This window comes from Castanea sativa, chromosome 1 (genome assembly GCF_040712315.1).
Source record: "Castanea sativa cultivar Marrone di Chiusa Pesio chromosome 1, ASM4071231v1".
Taxonomy (NCBI): Eukaryota; Viridiplantae; Streptophyta; class Magnoliopsida; order Fagales; family Fagaceae; genus Castanea; species Castanea sativa.
In genome coordinates, this window is record NC_134013.1 from 4,554,444 (window position 1) to 4,564,654 (window position 10,211).

The 10,211-nt window shown below is 32.1% G+C and overlaps 1 pseudogene; it reads left to right on the plus strand.

Annotated features, from left to right (window-relative positions):
• Positions 1-1,512: 1,512 nt before the first annotated feature.
• LOC142637693 (triacylglycerol lipase OBL1-like) lies at positions 1,513-6,060 on the plus strand (annotated as a pseudogene).
• The last annotated feature ends 4,151 nt before the right edge of the window (positions 6,061-10,211 follow it).

Genomic DNA, 10,211 nt, shown 5'->3' on the forward strand with positions numbered 1-10,211 from the left:
GATATGATAAATGAGGGTATGCTGGATAAATATATTTTATATTTTCTAGTTTATGGTTTATGGGATAATAAAAACACTCAATAATTTGAATGATAGATAAGCTCACCACCAAAGTAAACCCAAAAAGATACAGATAACACCACCTAAAGATATTTAGCTAAGGATACAAATTTACACCATCCAAGACATACAGAAATCGAGACTCGCCACCCAAAGGAATCCACCCAAGGGATAAGAGTTGATTTAGAAGAAATCCATCTTCTGAAAAACACAAGGTTTTTAATTCTGAAAATACACTCTAAATTTTTTTTGATTAAGCCAAAAGACTTAAATAGAGCTTGGAATAGCACCCCAAGAATAGGAAAACAAAAATACTAACTAAAAAATTCACTTAACCTCACCAATGTCAAATATGACTCTTAGGAACTAGAAACATAATAAAATACTGATATGCCTAGGAGAAATAAAATATTAAGTCTGATTCATCCTAAGAGGAACTAAATAAAGACTATTTGACTTTATTAATAATAATAAAAAATTTCAAAATAATGGGTTGTTATTCTGATTTTTAAGGAAAGCTTCTAGGCCTGACTGACATCAGATTGAGCTTGTTGGATCTTAGAACACTCTGGTGTCAAATATCTTCTGAATTGTTGTGAAAGTAATGGCTTTATTTGTTGGGCTTAAAAATCAACTTGGTTAGGCTTAAGAAACTGCTTGAATTGAGTTGTAGGTTTATTTGGATACTCCTCTTGCCCAATGTTTTTAGTTGCCACTTTACTCCAGTGTCAAAGGGCCATAATTGTATGGAGTGGTATGAGAGAGTGAATTCATGAATTATCCTTCTAACATAATTTTTGTTAAATTAGAGTCCACGGTAATTTTTTTGTTAAAAAAGATGTCAAGGAGACCTGCCTATGAATCCACAATAAGCTTAGAGTATCAAGAGCTAGCTTGAATCAAATTTTCAATACCCGAATTGAAGTATATATACGACAATAAAGTGATTAGCTGGGCCTTAAGGACAACAATTATTCATTGTTTGTACACGCCACCCTCCAGTTGAATTAGTAATTAGCCATTATAAAACACCGACATGCGTCTGCGTTTCACGTTTGAGACTCTCTTCTTCTTTTTTATTTTCTTTTTTTCTGCGCATAGGTTTTAACAGAGACATAATGCATTGTTTATCACTGTGCGTAAATAGTAACTGCACAGTAATATACTGTTCACATACTTTTCAGTTTTTTTATTTTTTAATTAAAAATAAGACCCGCAGTACTATTTACATATTTAAAAATTATTTTGCTACAGTATTTTCAGTTTTCAGCTGTATCCAATTAGACATGTCTCTTACCTTATCTTTTTTCAAAAGTTAGGAATTTTTGTACACAGAAATACAGATATAAATACTGAGTCTCTGTTTGCTAAATTTACGTAGTATTCCCAATTGAGACATTGACACAGCAACCCATCCTTCACCTTCTCCATATTGCTTCTAACTTCTAAGCCATGTCTGGTGAGAAACAATTCTGTGATAATTATTTTGTGCTGAAGCCAGATAACGCTAGTTTCTATGATCTCGCTAGCTTTCTCTTCTCCTCTAAATCAGAAACTAGTAAATTCATCGAGAACTCAGAAGAACTTAAGGGAGAGTTTTGGATAAGATGGTACATCTTCAACTCCCTTTTTGTGCAGAAACTCCTCCTTAAGGTGGGAAAACCTATGGTCCAAATAGGGAATGTGTTAGAGCTATGGCTGAATCTTCTTTCAAGCAACGGTGGATTACTTAGGCTCATCACCAATTTCTTAACAGGTTTGGTTTGTGTGATTGTGTTTATGTTTTGTTTCATATGTAGCATGATATATTGAGCATTTAATAGGTTATAACGTTCCATACATATAATCCTCATGCATGTATGGCAGTATATGTGGGCATAATTGCGTGCATGCAATAATTATGCATTTATATATGTGTTCTAACTTCTAAATGTTACTAATATCTAATTTATTAAGTACTAAGAAGCACTAATATCTTAGATTTCTTAATTAAATTGAAAACCATGACTGTAATGCAGTGTTATATTTCTATAAATTAATTTAATTTAATGCAGTCATGTCTTGAAATTTAGTTGGAGAATCTATTACCCTCTAATTTATTATTTAAACCAAGATATATGTTAATTCACATCTTCCAAAAATTGAATGAGCAGGTGGGTTTTGCAGGATAAATGATAAGGCCGAATAGGTTATCAGCAAAGTTCACATCTGTGTCGTCAAATCTTGATCAAAGAGTGGAATTAGACAAAAGTATTAGTTATAGTAACAGAAAATACAACGCATCACTCTCAATTATGGCCTCCAAATTGTCATATGAAAATGAAGCATTCGTTAAAACCATAATCAAGGATCATTGGAATGTAAGTATCACTGACATGGCAAAAAAAAAATTTGCTTGATTTTGCCCTTGTTATATATAATGGGATGGCTATGATGATGATGATTAACGTTTCTTTTCTTTTTTTCATTTTTGCACTAATGAAATTCTTCGGCTTTAATAACTTTTGGAACGGTAAGCAACAACCTATATGATTTTTTTTTTTTTTAAATTATATAGTTATGACCTAAATTATAGAGTAGTCGTGATTAAATAATGTCAATTTGAAGTTAACTTGTGTGTTTGATTTGATGCATATGGATCTTACATTACTCTATTATAATTCTTACGTAGCCCTGATTTGATAGAAACTATTTTACAAATATCTATAACTAAACTTCCATCATTGCATACGGGCAAACCGCAGGCAATATTTAAAATATGATGTATTAATTTTTTATTTTTTTTTAAGAAACGATAATACTTTATTAGAATACACAAACATGAAAGTAATATATAGAGTTTTTTAAACAGACTTATAATACATTATATAATCGGAGTACCACTACGAAAAGCCTAATATTTGTAATAGGTATTAACTTTTTGATATGAATGCATATGATAGTACCATATTAATAGTCCGCTTAGATAAAAAATGTATTTAATTATTTGTCAAAGCCTTATATGAAAAAAAATATTTGTCAAAAGGTTAAACTAGCATGTTTTTAATTACGAAAATATGTATAAAAGCATTTAGTTACTAAGATTTTTTTTGTTTTGAGAGGATAATTCCTAAGAATTACGAAGGTCCCCTTTGGCTGTAAAAGCATGAAACAAATAATAGGGGAAAAAATCTCAAAACCCAACCTGGATAACCACTCAACTAGTTGAACAAAGGTCTCTTAGCTAGCTTAATAGATAGATTCTTCGACTTAAAAATGACAATATTTGATAATATCTGTAAACATAATATGGACATAACATGAGTTTATATAGATTAGTATTTATTACAAATTGATTCATGTCAAAGTGAATAGACCTATTGAAATTTTTAAAAAGTCTTTAAACACACATATTGTGCATGTAATGTGAGCACAAGGCAAATTGTCATTATCACCAATAGTACCACCTTTTTGTTCTTATGTGTTGAGCTGGGAAAAGATTAAGAGAAATTTAGGTTTAATTGGCGATTTGACCCTCCTGCCAGTTCTTGACACTAGGCAGATCAAAATTAGGTCTTCAGCCTAATGGCATGTTTTTCTTTCTTTTCTAAATCTTTGATTGTTTTTCATTTTGATTTTTCTGTAGAAGCAATAGTAGTGCCTCCCTCTTATATGTGTTGAGGAATCTTTTATTTTTAAAAAGAGAAGATGGAGCTTGCTTGTATTTACCAAAAAAAGAGCTTGCTTGTATTAGTGGGTTTATTGTTTTAGCATAGGATAATAGGACTTTAATCTTTATAGGTTATTTGTCCAATATTCTTGGTCTAAGCTAAATGGGGGACTTTAGGTACAAAATTATTATGAAATTGATGTGTTCATAGCATTACTTTTAATAAGTTATGAGGTAGTTGGGTTTTTTTTTTATAATTAAAGTAGTTTAATATAGCCTATTTTCCTTAAACAAAAGTTAATGTTTTAAAAAATTGTATCTAGCACATATGCATATTCCTAGGCTTTAGGGCATAAAATGAAACTTTGTCTTGCACCAATCTTTGTCGTGGTTCCCACGATTGTGCCAAACTCACATGTGCAACATTTCATGAGCATCAATATGACAATGATGGCCTTCTAGGTTTCTAACCTCAGCTCTTTTGCTCTTTGTTTTGTCACACAATCATTTGGGCTTGGATAATTTGTTATCCATCGGCCCATGTCATCTGTTTAATACCAATCTCTGAGGAATAGGGGCAAAAGGCCCACATTATTAGTTAGTGACTCGGGCCATGGCCCAATATGGGCTACATCAGCTAATTTTAATTTTTAAATAGTCGTACTCAAAACTTGATACACTTCAATATTCGTTTGTTTATTTATTTATTTTTATATTTTAATTTTAAAATTGGTAATTTATAATTATTTGTTGTTTATTGTTAGGTTAATACTTTCTTAAAATCATAAGATTTGAAAAATCAAAAGGTACCTCACGTTTGAGCTTTGATTTAACTAAACAACATAATGCCATTTGTCTCTAACTAAACAATCATGTGGGATAGATGTTATATATTTTTATCTTCATTGCTCAAATATAAATACCTTAAATTGGCTTAATCTCTTCTTAAAAAGTGTACATTTTACTTGCACATAGTTCATGGGTTAACGCACATAATTGCAGTGCAATCATTTGCTACAATGATAGACTCTTTAAGATAAATTTATTTAGAAGGGTCTTTTAATTTAGTCTTTATATTAATATTAGGATTTGGATGCAGTCAAAATAGTTATGAAAATAGCAACACTTTGTATTGTCCCCCATGCTAATTGCAGGACTCAAATTTGAAATTGAGTCTCAATTTTTATTTATGTGACAATTTTATTTCCAAGTTTTGTGAAAGATTATTATGTTCTTTGCCTGCAATTTAGAATTTTACCTTTTGCCTTTTTTGGCCAACTAGAAATCAAAAATGTTCTAATCCAATGTTTGGCAGATTACTTGGAGGACGCTGCAACTCAAGCCATTATGTTCCAAGATACAAGGGTTGACCCTAACCGAATTGTGGTTGCATTTAGGGGCACCAAGTTATTCAACCCGAAAGCATGGAGAACAGATGTGGATCTCTCATGGTATGAATTTAAAGGGGTGTGTAAGACTCATAGTGGCTTTATGAAAGCTCTTGGTCTTCAAAAGAACAAAGGATGGCCTAAAGAAATAAAACAAGGAATTAACGAAAAGAAATATGCTTATTATGAAATCAGACAAATGTTGAGAAAGTTATTGCAAAAAAATGAGAATGCAAATTTATATTAACAAGACAGAGCTTGGGTGGGGCATTGGCAATTTTGTTTCTAACTGTGCTAGCAAAACATGAAGAGGAATGGTTGATGCATAAGTTGGAGGGAGTGTACACATTTGGGCAACCAAGGGTTAGAGACTATCAGTTGGGGGGTTATATGGACAAGAAGTTGAAGCAATATGATGTGAGGTATTTAAGGTTTGTTTACTGCAATGACATAGTTCCTAGGGTCCCTTATGATGATAAAACTCTCTTTTTTACTCAATTCGGACCTTGCCTCTACTACAATAGCTTCTATAAAGGAAAGGTCAGTCCTCTCTCTCTCTCTCTCTCTCTCTCTCTCTCTCTCTCTCTCTCTCTCTCTCTCTCTCTCTCTCTCTCTCTCTCTCTCTCTCTCTCTCTCTCAGCATGTATATTTTTAGATTTGGTTCAATGGGGTTAAACTATGCATCTTGTTGGAGTGCAGATTCTAAAGGATGAGCCAAATAAGAACTACTTCTCAGCAACATGAGCCATTTTCAAATTCATGAATGCAGTTTGGGAGCTGGTCCGGAGTTTCATTATCCCATATACAAGGGGTCAAGAGTATAAAGAAATTTCGTTAATGAAAGTTATGAGTATATTTGGATTGGTATTTCCAGGATTAGCTGAATATTTGCCTCCAAATTATGTTAATGTTACCCGATTGGGGTCTTTACCTCTAGGCCTACAAGATTCAAAAGGTAACTGACCTACACTAATACGAAACTGAAACCATAGATTAACATTTCCTCTAGACTGTCAAAAGAATATAGATTCAAATAATTGAGTAGTGAAATAAATTTCAATAAAAGTACTGAAATATATTGTTTGGTACTTTGGTGTGCATTTAAGTTTTTAGAATTTTGTTCCAAGTTCCAACAAAACACTTGTAATCTTATAACCGGTAAGGATAACAACATTCTATTTCACTTCATCTAAGTTTAAAAAGTGTACGTTTTTAGACCCCTTAAAACACAAGTTGTTTAACCTAGTTATTTAGCGAAGTGATTACTTAGGTAAATTATTCAAAACTAAGTTAACACAAGAAAACAATGTGGAAAATAAAGAACACAACAATATGATAACCCAAGAAAACCAAACCGGTAAAAAACTTGAGGAAGATTTAATTTAGCTCCTTAAGGTAAAACAAGATCCACTATGAAAGAATTGAAGTTTTAAAATAGCAACTTAGACCACTAACATTCTATTACTACCTCAAGTAGAAAACTTACTACTACGACCACGTGACAGTTTCGAGTTTATGGACTACTTCTTTCTCAAATCCACAGCATCCATAAGTACACTTACTTGTGTTTTTCTTTAAGCTCTTGAAACAGCAACCGAAAAGATCACCAAGTTCTTAACATCAATCTTAATCTTGATAACCCTAAGTATATATGAAGGTAAACACCTTTAGATCTCAAAAGAGATTCACACATACAGCATATCAACAACCACTAAAACGTGGTTATGGTTTTTCTATTTATATGAGACATAAACATAAAACCCTACACATCAAACAGGCTTGGGCTAAGTTGGAAAATTCTGCAGAAAAAAAATCTACACGAGTTTTGATCGATCGAGTCTAATTTTCAATCGATCGCGCCTTACAAATTTAGTCAAATAAATCCTGCAGTACACTCGATTCTAACTTTACAATAAACACACTTTGAGCAGCTTAAAACTAGACTCTAAGTTTTGATCATGGTTTGCCAACATTACACATTGAAGTTCTAATACATTTAGATCCTAAATTCTTAGAGCCTAACAGAAAGAATAAGATATCTCTTCATCAAAGTAATACCAGACCATTCAAAATTAAAGCAGCTTCTTCATATCAATTTTTAGATGCCACATTAATTGCAGGAAAGTCAAGTCTCATTTCTCTAATGGCATGCTCATACTTCAAAAACTAATTGATTCCTATATTAAATAGCACATCATGTCCGAAACCAAACTACTGCATCTTAGATAGAAGACAAAAACATAACAAAGTACACAACAAGTTATATTGCCCACAAACACAATATTACCAATTGGAAGAATTTCAAAATTTAACAAATCAATCATAATAATGCACAGTGTGCACATAACCTAGTCACTTTCAAGTTTTTGATAAAAACTAGAGCTTAGTTAGATGAGTGGTATCTCCACGTGTACGACAAAATGTCATGGTGAAAAAAAAATCCCAAAAAGAAAAAGAAAAATGTAAAGATTGATTTACATACATATGTGCATTATTAACCATTGAATCCCCAAGATTGTGTTTACTGGGGTCTCACATCCTATTAGGAACCTTGATAGGGGAACCAGTGCTTCAGACCACCACAAAAACTGCATCGACACCGAATTAGTGTCAAAATAATATTTTTCCTCTGATGTACACCATTCATTCATATTCTTGCACTCCATTTTCAATTCTACTATAACCTAGCCAGAATCAGAACAAAGCATGAGTAAATATGGGAGCGTAGGACAATGAAAAGAAACAGTATTAGCACCATATAAATAGTGCAACATATAATAGCAATCTGAGTTTTTAATTTCTGCATGATCATTCTAAGAAGATACGACACAAGGAACATTTTGTTGAGTAAAAATGTGTGAATGAAGTCTCACATTAAATAATAACCGCAATAATGAGCGGTTGATTTAACATAGTTGGGCTTAAGCTTCTAGGGTCAAGCTTTTGGGTTAACTGGCATTCCAATATGTTATATTAACTACTCAATTAGAGTGTCCCCTATGTTTTGCCTCCCCCAACACATTTCATGATGCTTAAATTTTTTTTTTTTCTCCTTTTGGAAATTAGACATGAAGAAAATTTAATTAACTTTATAAGTTTCATCTCTAGGGCCGCCACACCCGCACCGGACTTGTTACGATGCTCCTCCAACACGCTAATTCGGCCTTTTTTTTTTATACGGGCCGATTCCCACGGATTCGAGCTGATTCGAGCTGAAATTGGCCGAAATCATGGCTGAAATACATGTTAAAAAAATAATAAAAATAAACTTGTGGGTTGTATTCAAATTTATGAATATCATGTTTTAGTTATTATCTACTATTATTCTTAAATTGATATATATTTACAATTATATGAAAAAGAATGCTTAGTAATATATAGAAAATATAAATAAATTTCTTTTAATAATATTTTAATCGCCATACCCCGCTACACTCGCACCCTACTTTTTCAAAAAATTTCGAGTCCCACACCCGTATCCGCACCCACATTTGAATCCAAATACACACCCGTGCTTCATAGCTGGAAAGGACATGCATGTAAATGAGAAATATTTAAACAGATCAAATGCTGAAACAGGGAGTATTTTACAAAAAGAAGCTACCTACTATTATGGGATCGAGTGCATATCACTCAATGAGGCATTAGAAAGCATGGCAGGTGAAACAACCACTCAAAGAGCCCATCTGACTGGTTCTGCTGAATGATAGCGCCTTATGGGAAGCCCCGGTAACTTGATGGGCTTGATTGGCCAGCATTGATCTCCTCATTTCTTGAGCTCTCGTCTGAGCTGATCTAAGCTTGTTCATAATCTTGTCCATAGATGATGATCTCTTCTTTTCGAGCTTCATCTTAAATATATGTCAAGTAATTAAGGGCCATAGTACCAAATGCTTATGCCTCCCTTTTTCAGAACATGAACACATAATGCATGTTTGACAAGGATGCCATAAACCATAAGAGAGAGAGAGAGACAGAGAGAGAAATTTATGATCAAGCTGGCACAATATAAGATTTGGAACTTTTTCCATAGAGACTTCTTATTTCTTAATTGTGAATTTAGCAATCCCGAAAAACTAATTCTTCTTCTTTAAACCATTGGACCATTGCAGGAGACTAATTATTTAATTAATTACTTAAAGCCATAAGCATAATTAATTACTTAAAGCCATAAGCGTGTCTCTTACCTTACATTTTTCAGAAGTTAGGAATACTTAAAGCCATAAGCATATGTCTCTTACCTTGTCTCTTACCATAAGCTTATGTCTCTTACCTTATTTTTTATTTTTTTAAGTTAAGAATTGTTGTATACAGAATTACAGATATAAATATTGAGTTTCTTTGCTAATATTTACCGTAGTTTTCCCAATTGAGACATTGATGTCTCTCTAATTTTTGTACTCTTTGTATAATGAACAGTTACTTTTACTTATTTATTTTTTTAAATAGACTTTCCAACATATTTTCTATCATTTCTCTATATCATTTAAATATTATTTCTTCTATCATTTTTTATTATTTTTTTAATCAATTTTTATTCATTCCCAATTCCCAAGTCTCAACAACTATATTTTCTAAATTCATAATAGCTACATTTTTAAATCTCCCAACAGTATAATTTTAAAAATATATCAATAATCCATTTTGTTAATGGTCTAATTTTAATTCTCACGCTTTCATTATTTATCTGTCTGTGATAATCAAATCTACCTTAGTATTATGCAAGTCCTTTGAAAATTCCATGTAATTTAAAATTTATCAAATCTAAGTATATTTAGAATGAGTTTATTCATTAAGAAATGTTATCTCCACAACATTTTTATAACAAATTATAAGTAGCAGGTTGTTACAAGTTATTATTGGTGAGCAAAAAAGTAATTCTAATAGTAGGTTTAAATTTGAACTAATAACATTATAAAATTATTGTAGAGATAGCACTTCTCTTAATTTTTTATAAAAGACAGACTACTAATTTAAAGCCCACACCTATTTGAGTGTTTCACTTAAACAAAACAATAGATGGCACCATTCATAGATCTCCATTTTATTTGTTCTCATCTCAGAGACAGAGAGATCATTGTTGTGCTCCATTGAGGGAGAGATCATCATCTTCC